The sequence below is a fragment of the Drosophila nasuta genome, chromosome 2R (genome assembly GCF_023558535.2).
Source record: "Drosophila nasuta strain 15112-1781.00 chromosome 2R, ASM2355853v1, whole genome shotgun sequence".
Taxonomy (NCBI): Eukaryota; Metazoa; Arthropoda; class Insecta; order Diptera; family Drosophilidae; genus Drosophila; species Drosophila nasuta.
This window is the reverse complement of record NC_083456.1, coordinates 17,606,996-17,624,202: the sequence shown is the minus strand read 5'-3', so window position 1 is coordinate 17,624,202 and position 17,207 is coordinate 17,606,996. Positions and strand designations below refer to the sequence as shown.

Genomic DNA, 17,207 nt, shown 5'->3' with positions numbered 1-17,207 from the left:
TGCGAGTGGCTGCCACAGATACCGGGCGCTACTGTTGCTCTTCTTTTTCTCGCTTTTCTCCATTTATTTTACTGTTGACCGGCTCGAGAGTGTTATTAAAAAGTCATAAAAACAAATCAACATAAGTGCTGCGGCTACACAGGGCGCTGGGGGCGTATGATTAATTTCATTGATTGTACAGCAATTACGTACTCTCTCAATAGAGCGGCAAACTGTTCATGCGTGGCTTAACAACAACAAATATTTTCATAAAAGTGTCCGGTCAATAAGGCGCTGCGATGCCAAATGACTCATGTGGCATGTCAATTAAAATGAAATTAATTGATGAAAATTCCATCACGTCTTAATTGCATTTTCAGCCAGTCAAACGGAAAGCAACACAAACACCAAGGAGGCTGGGGCAACCAACCAATCGCCCGTTGCACTTGGATGCAAAAATATCGCCTCAATGGTTGACCCCTCCCCACCTTCCCCCGCCCGCACACACACACACACAGACATCAAGTGGCCAAGTTCAATTGGCAGAAATAATTTTTTAGTTCATCGCTCATCTTTAAATACGCTTTCTACCACAACGAAAGTTTATTTCACATTGCTCTAGCATAAAAGTGAATGAGCAATTCATTTCTTAATAGCTAAATTTGTTGCCACATTAATGCAATAATAGTACAAATAGATAAATCTATTCGAAGCACACATTTATAGTTGCTTTAATGGCATTTTTGATTAGGGTATCTGTGCAAGTGCAATTCTATTTATGTTTCCTTTTGCATTTAATTTGTTAATGTCATTCAGTCAATTGAAAATGGTTTGTGGCGTTTTTAAATGAACTTGAAATGCAATAAAATAAAAGCAAAAAAAGGGAAAACTATTTAAATGATGATGGGCGAATAAATATTCGCAATATCTGAGCACATTATGCGCTGTGTGTGACAGGTGTGGCACGGGCCGAAAAATATAAATCAAATATTATGACATCGTTCATATGTGATAAAATATATTTGAAGTGGCCCGCGGGGCAATTTGAGTTTCACTGACTGAGACTGAGAGAGCAATTCATAAATTTAATGCTAACTTCAGCTGCTGCGCGACTGTCAATTAAATGTAATATGTTGTAGTCGTAAAACGCACAAGTGTTTTGTCCGGCGCACCATAAACTGCAATCCCAATTACGGATGAGAGAATACGGCGACGACTATTATGCGACGCATTATGCGCGTACTTATTATGTTAGCACACACACCAAAATTTACAATAGAGAAACACTTGTCTGTCTGTCTGTCGCAATCGACGTTACCTTGTCTTTTTTGTCGGGGATTCTATTCAAAATTCGAATCAACCATTAATGGGCCCATAGAATAGATAATTGGCCATAAAGCTCATCTGTGACTGAGCCTGGTCAGGCATATTAAAATCGATTCTTTGCTCCCACCACTGTTTCTGTTGCTGTTGTCATATTTATACAGAATTCTATATGAGGGTGTGTTTGTTTGTGTGTTTTTGTTTCTGACTATTTTCGCCTTTCGGTTTCGGTTGTCTAACAAGCGAAACATTTACCACAGCGACTCGCACAAAGTTAATAAATGCTAATAATGACTTGTGTACAGGCATTTTGTCATCAATTGTGGCTTAATGAAAACAAATAAACACGATTTGGCCAAGGCATGAATGAAAGTAAAGAACAACAACATTTGCCAGCCAGACAGCCAGCCAGCAGCATGTGAATGAATAACAAGTGTGCAAAATGAGCATTCAATCAATGCCACTTAACTCGTGAGTAATCTACACGTACTGCGTCCCAGATATTGTAATAACAATAATACTTCTAATTACTCGTTCAAAATTGCTAAACAATAAAAAGTGCTTCAAAATGTAAGTTGTTTCCTCGTTTTAAACAAATGTGAATCATGTGAACCATTCGAAGGCCATCAAAGATGGGATGCACTTAGCACACAACACAACGATGATGACGACGACGTTTGCATAATATTCAATTAATTTGATTTGTGTTGTATTTAGTTGTGTTTTCTCTCAATTTTGCTGCAGCTGTTGAGCAAAGTCAATTAAGAATTTAGTGCAGCTGAAATGTTTGTTTGTGTGTGTGTTTCCGAGTGTTTATTCGTTTCGCCACGCTGTTTGTGCAATGTGAGACAAATAGCAATTATTAGAGCTTCTCAGTTGACTTCTTGAACTTTGACAGCGAACTATATTACATCAACTGTTGGTGTTGCCACAGCAGCCGTTGCCTTCCTTCTCTCTCTCTCTCTCTCTCTCTTCCCCACTCTTGGTTGGTATGCAACTAAATAAAATATGAATCAACCCAGCTGTAATTCTGTAAAGCTGGCCAAGCAACTGACCCAGCCAACGTCCATTCGGTTTGGGTTTGGTTTCGTTGCATGGCAAACTAATTAAAAGTTGAGCGATTTTCTTCAGTTGCAGATAGCTTTCAGTTAAGTTTTATATATTTTTTTAATTCATTTGCATTACCCGGCCTCTGCTGCAGCTTTTGCTTTAATTTTTAATTCATTTGCCAGTATTCAGCATGCCACCAGCGATTTGTTTGTTTGTTTGTCTTTCTCTCCTCACTTCTTCTTTTTTTTTTTTGTATTTTTATTAGCGTAATACTTTGGCTCGCTTGGCTTGCCAAGTTTTTAATTTAAATGCTGCAGAGACAGAGAGAGAGAGAGTACTAAAAATTATAAAATTACGTTTGTGCGACTTGAGGCAAGAGTTTAATTAACTTCAATGGCAGAATTGAATTGCGCATGCCACTGAAATAAGCTTTAAGTCCATTACGCATACGCACTGTTTCTGTGTGTGCAATAATCTGCGGATCTGCTGCTTTTAATCTGGCTTTTGGGAGCAGTCACTTTACCAGCTTTGTGCTCTTTGTTTGCTTTTCATTGGCAAATCCTTGCTGCAAAGTGTTTTTCAACTTGGCTTTTAAGTTATTCTTTGCTTCAACTTTTGCAGCTTCTGTTTTTGAGTATTTTTTTTGTCGTTGCCTTTGTCGTTGTTATTGTACTTTATCGAGAGGCCGCAGGCAGCCCAAAAAGAATCTAAGTTACAAGGAAAGCGCATTTTCTACTCTCGAATGTTCAGGTGCTAAATTCACTCTGTTATTTTTCGTTTCACACTTGCCACACCCTTCTTGGCTCACCCTTTCGCACAATACAAACCCAACAAAAAAAAAAACACAGATTCGGCAGAGGACTTTTTAGCCGCTTGGCAGCTTTTCCCATTTGCATACTTTTTCAACTATTTTGCATTCATTTTTTTTTTTTTTTTTGGTGGGCGTTTGCCTGCTTCTGTGTTTATCTTTCCATTGAGTGTTTCGAGCCTGCACTTTCGAATGGGGCTGCTCATAAAAAGGGTTAAATGAACAGACAATACTTGCCTTCGACAGGCTCTCGACTTAAACGGACAATTGGCAATGGCAACAGCAACAGCAAACAACGAAGGGTTCGAAGGATACATTACCACCTTACTACTGAGGTCTTAAAGTAGGGCTACAAATTGGGACCGGCCACGGCCACTGCCATTTCATTTCATTCCACTTGATTATTATCTGCTTCGCGCTCAATGCCAACCACAAAACTGGGACAGACAAACCACAACAAAGGGATGAATGCGGTGCGACGCGAACGCAACCGCAGCTCTGCTGAGTGTGGGCATCTCAGTACAGATACATTCGTATCTGTATCTACTTCCATACTACTAGTTGTGTGTGTATCTAGTGCATCGCACATCTCACTCACACTCAATTGCGAGGCGGTTTATTTGCTTAGTGCTTGTAAAGTCATTTACATTTGTGACGACAGACAGAAGTGTGCAATAAATCTGTCGAACTCTTTGTTATTAATTAATACAGTTGTGTAAATATCAATATTAACACATTAAAGGCTATGAACACAATTCGAGCATTTTACCAAATGCTCAGACAAACAATTGCAATCAAAATAGTTTTGTGGAATAACTAACTGCATGGCATTGCTCACACACATTCTTATTGAAGGGCAGACAAATAGTTTACTCAAATTGTTTATCCATTATCAAGGTTATAAAGACTAATACACAAATATATACTTTGACTCGATTTCAGGTAATGCTTTGAGGGCTTTGAGGTCACAAGAAGACTAGTTACTCAGTTACAATTATTATTTACTTTTTGCTTTTGTAATTATTTCTCATTTGTTTTCATTGATTTTAATTCGTTCGTCAATTGCATTCCGCAAGATTGTAGAAAAGTATGTTCATAAGTGGAAACGATAAATGAATTTTAATAAATTAATAAATAATTACAGCACGCTTGTCGCAATTAATTGATTAAACTGTCGATGTGTGCAAAGCATGCGCCAATTAAAATGCGACTTAAGATAAGCTAACATTTGTTATTAAACTAAGCTAACCATTAACACAATTATTTTCGACTTAAGAAAACATTTTAGCAAATGGAATTGCATGCGATTTAAATATTTTAGATTGAAAGGGGGAAAACTTTATTTTGCGGTTTGAAAAAGCTTTGACTATTTCGTATTTATTTTATGCGAAACAAGATTCGGTTGGGCAAAAGAGAAAACCACGAAATTGCTCAAAACAAGTTGATTTAATCGATTTAATCTGCACAAATGCTTTTGCTTTTGCAGCGGAGGATTTGCCGTTCCTTTTCTTTTCCCCATTTTTTGTTGCCTTTTTGCTCGTCTTGTAGCCACTTCAATAAGCCAAATCAATGAAAGTTTTTCTAAGCAAATGCTGAATCGCCTGATGCCAGCCGCTGCCTGGCCCTGACATCCACTTGAAATGCTGCCGCTGCGTCCGCCTTCAACATGTGTCAAAGTTTTCGCTTCAATGAGCTTTAAATATTTGATTTGTTTTTCACATACTACTAGGCACCGTATGTGTGTGTGTGTGTATTTGTGTGTGCTTCACAAGTTTCGACTCAGTGAAGGGACTGTCTTTCAATTCGATTTTGTGGTTTCCTGCTGTGTAATCTGAAACAACGCCACAACAAGTATACACACACACACACTGAAACGTTTGCAAGCCTTATATTTATAGTTATATACACATACATACATATATGTGTGTATATACAACAACACACAATGGCTGCGGTTTTGTCTATCACATAATTGTCATTGACAAGTTTGGAAAATGCTGTAACAAAAATGTTGGCACATTTTTCACACATTGTGCACGAGAAACAAAAGAGGAACAGGAACAGGACAATGGTAATGGGAGGTGTGGCTGCTAGTTTTTTTTTCTCTATTGCACTGTTGATATGCTGAGCAGCCAACCAACAGTTGGACAGTCTGGCTGACAGGCAATTAAAAACATTAGACAAGCTGGCCTCCGAAAAGAGCAACGCTGACGTTGGCCAATAAATCAGCGCAGGCCGACAAGACAAGGACATCAAAAAGAGGATCGGACAAGGGACGTGAGACGTGGGACGGACTTTTGCTGTGGGCAATGCAAAGAGTGTGAAATAAAAATTCGAGAAATAAAAAGCGTGCTGCATGCAGCAAAGTATGACCAAGGCCAGGGGCATGGACACGCGACTGGGACAGGGGCAGGGACAGGGACGGTGTCAGAACGAAACAAAAGGCATATAACATTCAATTAGATTTCTATTTTTTGCGCTTCGCTTTTTTTTAAGGTTTCGTTTCGTTTGGTTCACTTATCGCTTGCAGCTTTTCTAATCAAGCGCATTTCCTAATGCCGCTCCAGCGTATCTTGAAGTTGTGCAAAGTCGGAGAATTTCCCACCGCATAAAACGCCCAAGGGCCATGAAATCAAGTGGAAGGAAAAGCGTTCGGCCAGGCACAGGATTTTCACGCTGCTTCATTTGTTGAACAGCGAACGAGCGTTCGTTTATGCTTCTGCTTCTGCCTCTTCTTGTGGCTTGTATTTCTCCTGCTACTGCTGCTGCTGCTGCTTGCGGTTTCGCTCGACAATTTTCTGCCTTACTACACACTCGAATGGCTTGGCTTTGACACGGCCCACAAACATGCTCACCAAGCTTTCTATGTCTACGGCGACGGCGACGACGACGCTTTGAGAACGTACTCGTAAATTACATTGAAAATTCCTGCCCCATTGATGTTGATTGAGCAAGAAAATGCCGACAACGCCCCACACGCATTTCCCTTTGCCATTCCCCAGTCCAGTCCCCGCTTCCTATTCTTCCCATCTCTCTCTCTCTCTCTCTCTCTGTCTCTCTCTCTTTACCTCGACAATTTTGCAAGCATCCCTGCGTGCATTTTAAAGCGTTGTTCAACACTTGTCGCCACCGCCTTCCCGATGCTCTTTCGCTTGAGGCGTCGTTCGTGGGCTGGCTTTGCGGTTAGGTTCCGCTTTAACTTGGATTTCCGATACACGCTACTCACACCTGGCAACTGCCAATCGCAACCGCCCATTATCGCTGGCGGCGACTCAAAGTATCATAATTAATGAGCACGCCTCTGCGGCCTAGTTTGACACTGTATTTGGTCGTAATCCCTATTTTAAATTGCATTAGCCATAGAATTTCACCAGCGACAGCGACCGCTGAAGAGCATTTTTGTGCAAAATGCAAATTGTTTGGCCAGAAAAACCAATTGCATTAATGACGCTCATTTAGATGGCACTTTGTGCCACAGCTGAGGTGCGCATTTCCGTTTCCGTTTCTATTCATATTTTATGGCAATAACAGCTGCGCTATTTGTGCATTAAATTTTAAATAAAACAATTGAGCCTGCTCATTTTGAAACTCTACGCTTCAGGCCATACCATAGATTTTAATTAATTTTAATTTACATCATTACATATTGATTTTTTTTATGGAGATCCCATACACGCCCTGAACTGTAATTTAAACCCCGGAACCACGTTGTCGTATCTCAATGATGTTTGAAGCGACTCAAGTGCAATGCACAGTCATTTAACTGATTAGAACTTGAGTCGATAATTTAGCCATTATTAAATATACATTTATTCAAATGCATGTGCGCTAGATTATTCTTACATTATGTGAGAAATAAGTATAGAGAAAAGTTCCCCGGAAAATGAAAAAATGTTATCACATTTGATACCCAACGAAAATAAATATTTAAATGGAATAAATCTTGTAATTATTTATGACATTGATTTAATATCTAATAAAAATGACTTGTTGAACTTTAATTATTGTTGATGTTGCTGATTATCACTCATCACTCTTAATGTTATAAAATGTTATTTATTTGCTGCATCGCTACTCACCATTTAATTATATATTATCGATGAAAGCATCAAGCTGAGTTTGAGGCACAGTCAAGTCAAAAATTATTTGAGTGGCACAAAACCATTTGAAATGCCAAAGCCGAAAAATCTTTAATGGAATTGTGTGCAAGTCACACACTCACAAAAACACACACACATGACTCTAAAAGATTCAGCACACAATTTGCATGTTAAATCTTGAGAGTTTCGATAGATAGATAGAGCTTGCGAGCGCAGACGCTGGCAGATTGAAATGCAAATCGAATAAATAGAAAATAAATAGACGGCATAAGTAAACAAAGTAAAGACTCTTCAAGCATGGCATCGCACAGAGGCAAGGACCTTTAAAGAGAACTAAACCAAAGCAACGTAGCCTGTGTATCGTATCCCTCAAGTGTGTGTGTGTGACTTCAAGTGTGACCCCCTCAGGCAAAGAATGAGGGGGAGGAACAAGGCGGAATCGCTGACGCTGCGTGCTGAGCAGCTTAAGTCGTTATGCGACAACAATTTCAACAGCCCCTGCCAGTGGCGTCTCCGTTGCGTTCGCCCGGGCTGAGCTGAGCAGCGGCAATATCAACACTTCCGCTTTGTCGTTTAGTCGAAGCAACTTTGATTGCATCGCCCGTGGCGTTTGGCATTACAAATGTGTGCGCAGCAATGTGACTTGGCTTATAACTACTAGAACTACTCGAAGAGACCAGAGCAGAGCTCTGTGACCTGAGTGCCTCGTTCACGGCTTCTTGGCTTTATGACTTGACTGTTTTAAGGCCGGCTAACCATTCGCTGATTTGCCTGCCTCTCACTCTCTCTCACTCTCTCGTTCAGCTTGCATGCGATGCCATGTTGATGTTATCTGGATTATCTGGAGCTGGTGTTAATGACAAGTTGCGGTCGTCGCTGCTTGTTGTGTGTGTATGTGTGTGTGTGCGTGTGCGTGTATTTGTGTGTGTGTGGCATTTTGCACAATGCACTCACTCGTTGCAAATAACTGGTGACAATTGCGATTAATGCAATTTTGTTGCATATTAGTTTGCATATTTGGATCGTCCGTACGTGCGGCGAGCGCCGTTTCTTTTGATATTTACGCGACAAAATTTATAACACATTTTATGGCGAAAACTTATTATTATACAAAACTATACGGCAACTAAAATGGCAAATATGCGAAAACACAAACAAAACAAAACCAAATAAAAACCACAATCATATGCGTTTCCATTTACTCGTACGATTCTTCATACACTTCTAGCTGCATGTGTTTGTTTCTATCGTGTGTGCGTGTGTGTGTGTGTGTGTGTATGGTACAACAAATGACAGACAAATTCTGTGTAGTAGCACTCGTAGTACTTTATTTTATTTCTCTTATTTTTTTGTTGTTGTATTTTGCCCGTTTGTTGTTTCATTTCATATGAAGGCTGCTCGCGGCTGCAGCTGCTCTCGACGTCGCTTCGCGTTGCGTCGCGTCGGCTGTTTTCATTTCATTTCATTTGTTGTAATTTTTTGTTGCACTGCATTTGTGTGTTAGCATTTTCTTATTGCATTTTGAGAATTGGCGCGACGCGAATTGCATTTCATGGCCCTGCAGCGGCGGAAGCGGAACGCGCGCGCTACGTTGACCGTCGGCATTATTACTCGCACTCTAGACGACAGACACAATGCTGCGTATACGCAATGGCACGCGCGCGTTCGATTTATCGCAGTATTTCAATTTACCGTTTACCGTTGCCGTTGATGCTGATGCTGATGATGCTGAGCAAAAGCAAACGCTGCAACAATATGCAATAATATTTTCCCCTTTGACTATCAACTGACTGTTGTGATAATGCTCTTCAGATGCTGATGCTGCTGCCGCTGTCGCGCGCCCACTTCCTCTCAACATACGAATGCGAATGAGAACGTCAACGTTCGACTAGAACGACAACGAGACAACGACGTGGCAACGCCACAGACGGTTAACAGACGAATGAATTGCCGAAATTGTGTGAGCGCCGCACGAAGCCCGACAGTCTCAGTCGCGCTCAGAATGTGCACAGAACGAACTACGAAACTGTGAATGCCGACGACGTCGATGCCGACGCTGACGTCGACAACGACAGCGACGCCGACGCCGCCTTCGCTGAGAGTCGCTCATGCTTGGCGCGCAGGTTGCACTCAAAGCGACGGCGACGAGCGCTCAGTCACTCAACAGAGCTCTGTTAACGCGTTAACAGCACTCGATATGCACAGATGTAAACGGTTTACATTGCACTGTTAATTAGCGCCTGTCTGTTGTTGTCTGTCAGCTAAACGTTGCGCATACGACGCGTTTGACGACTGACAGCAGCAGCAAAACGCCAATGTCTGAGAAAGTTGCTTTATGGCATCTTTTTATCAAATATTATCAGCGAAATTATAAGCCTTCTGTCTAAGCCATTAAATACATGGCAAATTTGCCTGTCAACAGGCGGAAAAGCAAAGAAAAAAACAAAATAAACCAACAAAACCGTGGAACTTTGAACAACAACATAAACAGGCCTCCCTCATTTAAAAGTCGCAAAGTAAATTCCAATTAAAATTTCAACGTAAATGCCACAAAATGTAAATTATGCGTAATGAAGTCGTCCGCGCGCTCTGTTGGCAGCGGTGCTGGCGGCAGCGTTTTTCGTGTTGTGGTTGCGGGTTCGGTGTGGTGAGCGTCGCCTGTCAACACCCACACACACACACACGCATACAGCTAAAACATCAGCCGAGATACCAACAAAAAGCAGACTCGCAATCACACACTCGCACACAAATACACAATAACCCTCTTTAGCTTTGTGTCGCAATGTTTGCCTTCACTTGACGCGCACGGTCGCTCACAAATCCTGCCAGGCAGCCAGCCAGACGTCTGTGCCAGCGAAATACGATGTTCGGCTCGATGTTGAAGGAGATGCCAAGTCCGAATCCAACACCGGCTGCGTCTCGACTGTCAAGGCGCCGGAATTGCCTTGAAGCGTACGCTGCGGAATCCTTTAAGAAGACTATAAATACCCCACACAAACATAATCACACACTAACCAGCATGCATTGTACAAATTGATAAGCACACACACACACACATACACACGCAATTCTAAAACAAGCAATTTTGACATCAAACGTCAACGACTCACCCACAAACACACATATGCACACACACATACACATACATTATTCGTACACAGCGCTTTATTGACGGCTGTCAGCAATGTTGGGCGTTCTCAAGCGATAGCGCTTACACGTGGGACTATTAGACTTCAATAAATTCAATTTGCACAAATTTCAAATCCCAAAACACGCCCAACCCCCTAAAATAAAGCCAAGCCAAGGCAAGAAACGCCCGCAGCACACGCAACGTGCATCCACAAACAAATCAAACAAGAAACGTATTAAAGTCAATGCCAAAAGGTTGATTTCATTCAGCAAACAGAACTACGCATGCTCTACTCTACATCAAGTAAACAAAGTTCGATTCAATTAAAAAAACAACAAAACAAATCGAAAACATATTCTTTATTTCAATATTTGCCACAACATGTGGAAATTAATCACATTTATTATTTACAATTTCTAATGTGTAAACTGCATCAATTACCAGTTGACAGTTACCCAAAACAGAATGCCAGTTTATTTGTATATCATTTAAAAAGTCAGTGTCAGGATGCACACACACAGTGTGTCTGCTATAACTAGACAGATGTGTGTCAGTTAAAGTGCCAAAAAGTTGTTGATTAATTGCCACGTTTATTACACATGAAGTCTCCATTTCAGTCTGTAACAAAACGAAAATAAATTTAGAACAACATAAACAGCTGAATGTGACGTGCGAAAAGTAATTAAATCAGTGTTGATTACACAAAGTTTTAAATAATTATATATAGTAAATTCGTGTGAAATTAAGTAAATTCGAGTACTGTTAATTGTACACTAATATTTCTCTATTATTTTGGTAATAGGATGAATTAATTGAGCATGAATTTTCGTTAAACAAATGCAATGCATTTAAACCAATTATTTTAGCAGGGTTACTTCTTGCTGCACTTGAAGACCAACATGAAAACTAAATGCTACTTGTGTGTCTTTTGATTTCGAACATTTAACCAAACGATTACTACTCGTAAAACAAGTTTTGTCAAGATAATCAAGTCCATCAATCACCATAAATATTCGCTCTTACAACAATGTTTGCTTGACAAACATAAACAGATTTTGTTTATACTCGCTTTTTGCAGATAGTAGTCTGTTGTCCCCAAAGCACAACATTTTGATGTGTTCGCCTGTGTTCGATATAAACAAATGTCAATATTTGCAAAAGTGACATAAAAAAGCAAAACGCCTACGTTTGTGTAAAAAGAAATTTAAATTGGGCTCGATTCGATTAGGCAAACGCAGAGACAGACGACGAACATAAAACATAAAGTTCAAGGAGTCATGAAATCGAATAATATCTAGTGGGAATAATATCTCTAGCTGGCTTTGTTTGCGGCCATAATAAACTTATGAAACAATGCGAGAGATTCGAGAGTTTCTACTTGGAAACTGTGGCACAGCGCGCAAAGCGGATTCCTATCACAGACAGAGATAGATAGAGAGTGAGCCAACGAATCGTCCATCGAAATTGCTATGCAATTGACGTGTCCTGGCATCCACACTCCCTGGAGTCAAAACAGCCGCTGTTGCACTGCATACATACATATATGCATTTGAATAGTCGACAAACGCGAAGTGAAGCGCGCGTCACACTGCGAAGCCAATTCATACGCCCTGTGGTACGCGGGTCGCCTAGCAAATGACTTTTGATTGACATGTTTGACATTCTGCACGACAAGCATAAATTGCTCTACACACACACACACACACACATGCGCGCAGACACAGACACGATGTCACATAGATTTCTCCCCATTCGCCCATTTTTATTGCAATTTAAATGCGTCAGCATAATTTTCCAGTTTGTGTAAATGATAAGTACGTGGCGTTATGTTTGTATCAAAGAAAATTGAATAGCTTGCAGTTTTTGTCATAGCTAAGATATATATTTGTTTGCTGCTGTGACCTGTGGATGTGGTTGATTCGATTCCTCTATTGTTCACAAAGGAATACTCAAGTCTCAAGACTCTCGGCGCATTCATGCGCATGCCTGCAACAGTTTGCCTGAAAGGCTGAAAGGACGTGAACCCACGAAAATAGACCGATTTAGTCGTATAGTATGGGATACACATTTGCACAGTTCAATGCCCAAGCGATTGCAACTCGAAAGCAACAACTGAATTCGATGTGATGACCAATGCGAATCTATGGCCAAATAATCTTGAACATGTGGCCAAGAAGACGACGCCTTATGTCCATTAATGATGGCCACAGACCATTAGCTGTCAGCAACAGCAAACAAAGCCAAAGACGATACAGTAATAGAATCTGTACTATAAGCCAAGATAATGCGATTTAAAACAACTGTTCGAAACTCACATTGTTATTTGATTGCACATATTAACAAAACAGCTAATGATGTGAATGATATTTCTCTAGAAGCGTTTTAAACTGTTTTGCATTTGAATAGAATTGAATAGATGCATGCATCGAATCACAACAATGTAGATTTTGAAATGAGCCAATTAGAATAATTGTAATTGTGAAATTTAATTAAAATTTAAATTTTGCAGTCAGCTTTTGGCTTTCTGTGCAGTCTGTGCAACTTTCCATTGCATACATTTTAGCGCTAATGAGGTTTAGGCATAAGCTGATTGTCGTTGTCGTTGGCGTTGGCGTTGGCTGCATGCATCATAAGCGCAAATACAGCAAACATAATCCAATTATGAGCAAATGGCTGCCACAAAAGCATTTAATTGACTTTTGCGGCGAACAACAACTGTGCAAAACAAAACCAATAACAATAATCGTCATAAACATAACGTAATGCTGTGCGTCCAACAACAACAAATATCTGCGGGTGGTCAATGTGGACACCTGAGCGAGTCGACGACAACGACAGCGAGTTTTGCCAAGGAGACGACGAACACACGAAGCATTTTGTGTGTAAGCCATTTGACTAATGGATGCTCTTGCTGCATCAGCTGCCCTCCAGCTCTCTCCTCCCCACTTCACACTCTGCTTTGGTTTTGGTTTATGGCTGCCTGAGAATCTCTGGCTGGCTTTCAGCAACTGTTAGTCATGGCTTTGGTTTTGGCTTACGCATCAACTCTGTCCTATCTGTTGTCCTTCTGCTTCTGCTGCTGCTTCTCCCTCGTGTGTGTGTGTGTGTGTGTGATTTTGCGGATTCTGCCGAAATTACGAGCACGTGACAAAATCAACAAAATTAATTAATAAACTTTGTCAAGCACTTCCGTTGCTGCCGTGTCATGTGACATTTCTCATATTGCCCGTAATCTGGGAAGGTCTTCGACTATCCGAGTCTGTCAACCACGACCACACACTCACACATCGATGTATGAGTATGTGTATCTATGTGTGTGTGTGCTCATCACTTACACAGCTACAGCTACCGTTGCATGCCACACCAATTTAATATGCCATGGCAAAGGCCGTGTGTCTCCCTCTGTGCTGTTTGCCCCAACGTTAATCAGTATTGAATTTGTGGTCCAACTGCCAGTGCACAAATATCGAAAGCTAATTTCCCAGCCAACCGGAAGCAGGAATTAGCACAAATTATCAATGGCACATACATTCGTGTCTTTAAGAGAGATGCTAGCTTTAATATACTATACTACAATCCACACAGTTAAAGTTAATCGTAAATGTAATAGTATTAATTAAGTTTGCTGTTTAATTGTCGCAAATCGTATAACGATGAAACAGTTTAAAGTGTTGTGTGCTTGTGTCACTCTTATTATTATAATTATTATTTCATTTAATGAGGGTTAACTAATTACACACATTATAATTAACCACTTGACAAGTTTTAACTCCCGGCGTGACTTGTGTACAGAAACTAAATTCCAAGTTTAAGCCCAAGCTGAAGAGAAATGCCATATAAATTATTAATTGCCGCAAAACACACACAAATTGTGATTAATTATGTCTGTGGCAGAAGACACAAAGCAAAGCACAGACAAACATACTTAGAGACACTCTCTCAAATGCTAAACAATGGCAGAAGAATATTGTATCTCTTCTTGTGTTGTGGCAGCCTTTTCCTCCTCCCCCCGCTGCTCGCATTTCCCTGTTTGCCCTTTGGCAGAGCTTGTCATGATTTATTATTTGCTCTTGATAATGACGCATCGAGAGCGGAACGTGGCGGAGTAGCTTGTGGTAGGCGCTGGAGCATTGACAGCCACATATCAAAACAATGGCATTTGCGTTTTGACCTTTGAACTCTCACACCGCAGCCAGATGGCTGCTCAAGTAACAACAACAGGAATAACAACAAAAAAGTGGCTAGCTCTTATCAGAGTAACTGCAAATGGCGTGAAAGAATGCGCAGCGCTTTATTTTTATGAGCAAGCAGATAAAACTGGGCGTCGGCATGAGAGTGGACGTTCGCTCTGTGCGGGTTTTTGGGTTTGAGTTTGAGTTTGCGTTTGAGGAGCAGCATTATGCAGGCAGCATAATAAAATAAAAATGTTCAACTGAGTCGGAGCTGCCAAGGGGAGCGAGCACAGCTTACAAGCTATGTAATATCAAAATGACAGCCATGGAAAATGTTGTAGACGAGGCCACGCTACATAAAAAGCTCACAATTATGTTTTCGTGCTGGTTGTAGGTACGCAGAGGCAGTAAGGAGGAGGATTCTCTACTCCGATGACTCTGTGTTCTGTTTCTAGGGGCTTCTAAGCAGATATACGCCAAGTTATTCTGGCTGCCTGCTGCTGTTGCTGCCATGGCAATATCAAATGTAATCAGGCGTCAGGCGAAAGAAATTTCTCTTATTAATTCTTTTATTTGGCTGCAGACTCCCTGTTGGCCATCCGCTGCCTCTTCTCTGCTCCATTCTATTCTGTTCTGCGTGCGTTTGGCAATTAAGAGCAATTTCAATAGCTTGTAAACTGTATAACATGCTGGCAGCCTTAATGGCCATCATAAATTGTGCAGGACTTAACCGAAAAAAAACACCAAAAAAAAAAAACTAAAACAATTTGCAATAAAAATAATATTCTCTTTGCATTAAAATAGTTTCGCCAGCTTTGCAAGTTTTTGCAGTTCTTAAAGCTCGTTTAAAGTTTCGATGCGATTAAATGGATCTACTACGGTTGCGTCCTCGGGGCTGTGATGGCTTTTGTCAATGGCAACGTGCAAATCGGTTTCTGTTTATGATGTTAGCGCTTAATTGAAAAAGTTCGAGTGTCTTGGCCTGGCTCAGGCATAACTCATACGACGCGTGCGCCCGTCAACGTTTGCGTTTTGTTTCTGCGCCCGAACCGAAGCGAGGCGAGGATGCCTAGACAGCAGCAGGTTATATTCGCTTTTTGTTTGTTTCGCAAGTGAATTGAGTTTCGAGTGTGTGCAACAATGTTTTCCACATACTGATATTGCAGGGGCTGCACTCTAAGCGCAACAACAACAACAACAACAAAATAGTATAAGAAAATACAAAAACAAATACAGTCACAAAAGGCAACCGAAATGTAGTCAGAGTTTTTGTTTTGATTGCAGTTGGTGAACATAATTTATTGCAGCGCACTAGAGGCAAAAGTTTGTTTACTCTACGACTTCTGTGCTCGTCGGCTGCGGGCTTTGCAGGACGGCAGGCGGTGGGCGATGGGCGTGGCACGATGACAAAATAAAAACTAAAAACCCGACATTGACGTTGACGAGTCCAGGCAAAACGCACAGCCAGAAAGTAAATTTGCAAATATACAAATATGCGGTTGTACGTGTGTACATTTCTCTTTTTCTCTATCTCCTTCTCTCCTTCACTCGCTCTTTCTCTCTTCGACTCTGTCTCTGTCCAACGCTTTTTTCACAGTAAATTGCGTGCAAATTTATTTTACATGCACTCAGTGCGTTTATTTGTTTCAATTTTAAGCAAAGTTTCTGTTTGGTTTTTGTTTTTATGTATTCCTTTTTTGTTCTCTTGTTGCTTTCATATTTCACCAGCTACTGGGCAAATGCATATAGTACACGATGTCCAGCAGTTTTGTTTCTCAGTGCAGTTATTTTATATGGTTCTGCTTTGCCACTGACAAGTGCAGTTTAATTGAGTTATTACTTACCCCGCGGCAGTGACAACTTGTGTGTGCAATTCTGCAGCTGAATAACAAGCAGTTAGTTCATTGTTGTCCCTGGAATAACATATCGATAATCCATAAATTATAAATTTCTATTATCTATCAACAGTTTTGACCCATTTATTTGTATGTGTTGTGCAGTCAAGCAACGCGCCTTGGCAATCGTTAGCCCAATTAAAAATGTGCATGTACTCAACCATGAAACAATAGCAAACGTAATCAACAGTAATTGCTTCAAACTCAAACAGACAAACAACCAATTCCGCCCACCCCACTCCCTCTGAAGACAAACACAACCCAACTAATTCCAAGTAGTATTATGTGTGTACATTCAATTGAAAATCAATTCAACTACTTGCACAATGAATGCAGCCTGCGTTGAATTACCATAATTAAAATCCCGTCTGCAATCTTAAGGAAATGGTTGTCAACTCAGTTCTGTTTAAAGATATTTCAGTAGCAGCCTAAAAGCAGACTATATTTTTTTCTATGAAGTCAATTTCAAGTATTCAGATTAACTTCATATAAAAAAGTATAGCATGCTTTCAGGCTGATGAAATTATTCTCTGCTGTCTTTGTACAAAATCGATTCGGTGATTACCCATGGATTCTTTATTTATTTTGTATTCACTGATGTATGCAAGCAAGATGGCACAATTCCATGAAGACATGCATTGCGTTTGTGGGAGGCAATAATCATAAAGAGGGCAGCAACTCTGTCAACCTGAGTGACCCAAGTCATCGAACGCTGTACAACCTGCTCGACAGAAGTTAACGCCATTT

At 40.6% G+C, this 17,207-nt stretch overlaps 1 protein-coding gene and 1 long non-coding RNA gene across 2 annotated transcripts in view; one reads left to right on the top strand and one right to left on the bottom strand.

The window, feature by feature from the left end:
* The window catches only part of LOC132784522 (octopamine receptor beta-2R), a 47,579-nt gene extending 38,344 nt beyond the window's left edge, over window positions 1–9,235 (bottom strand). The window contains exon 1 of the mRNA XM_060790189.1: window positions 7,240–9,235. The gene's annotated coding sequence lies outside the window, so the exon portion shown is untranslated. The remainder of the gene's footprint in view (window positions 1–7,239) is intronic.
* LOC132784526 (uncharacterized) overlaps window positions 1–17,207 on the top strand; it is a 103,585-nt gene that overhangs the window by 78,347 nt on the left and 8,031 nt on the right. The window lies entirely within an intron of this gene.